The sequence below is a fragment of the Cryptotermes secundus genome, unplaced genomic scaffold, assembly GCF_002891405.2.
Source record: "Cryptotermes secundus unplaced genomic scaffold, Csec_1.0 scaffold14, whole genome shotgun sequence".
NCBI classification, from domain to species: Eukaryota; Metazoa; Arthropoda; class Insecta; order Blattodea; family Kalotermitidae; genus Cryptotermes; species Cryptotermes secundus.
The window spans coordinates 83925-84926 of record NW_019718022.1 but is presented as its reverse complement, the minus strand read 5'-3'; positions in this window follow the sequence as shown (position 1 = coordinate 84926).

The following is a 1002-nucleotide window of genomic DNA, read 5'->3' as shown; positions in this document are numbered from 1 at the left end:
TATGGAAATGTCAGGATACAGAAGAGATTCATCTTATAAATTCTGTTACTGTGCTCAATGTCTTCTGGTGGGACCAGCCGATGCTGGAATGTTGACGTTGTCTTGCGTCTGGCATTCATATTTTGCTGTCAGAACAGATTTCTTAGGGGAACGTTGTATAACTATAAAATAATTAAAAAGGAAAACATATTCCAATTAGGATTATATTAAGTTTCCAAACGCATGCTTCGCAATTTTTCGGCCGATTATTCTTTATTATTTTTTGTATGTCTTTTATCACATGCTAATGAAAAATGAAAGTAAAATGTATCCAAATTAAGGTTTAATCTTTCAATTCACAGTGGTCACTGTATGTACACCCACGGCACCGGCTTTAATATTAAGAAATTCTTCATACTGTCTGCATAGAATATTCATGTGCTTATTATGCTTCTAAGAATAAGCAACAATTATTTCTCTAATTGGCATTAACCAGTACATAAATGTATGACTGGATTTATTACGAAAATAAAATTTTCTGCTGCTAATTTTTATGCAATATTACAATTTAATCAGCAGGTTACTTAAATTTATATTGCTTTTAACTTGGGAGGTACCAGTTCAGGTCTTGACCAAAGTATCAGCTACCCCCAAAAAATTGTTTCCTTGTATCCTAACCATATTTTCCTGTAGAAATACGAACAACTGCACACACACACACACACACACACTCTTTTTTTGGCGATATCTGAGTAATTCCTTCAAATCATATGTTGAGGATCAAATTTGGGATTGAAAATTTAAGTCATTACCTAGGTGCCTGGAGACTTGCGAAAGGTGTTTTGCAGTGAAAGAGCAAAGATGACAACACATGGACACGCAATTAGGTTAAGAATGCGATAATCAGCATTCATGCGTAATACCGTATGCAAGACGCTCCGCTAACTAGGCCACTGGAGATGGTCATATGAGTAAATACACAGCGATAAGACGCAAGAGGTCCACCCCCAGCCACATAGAATA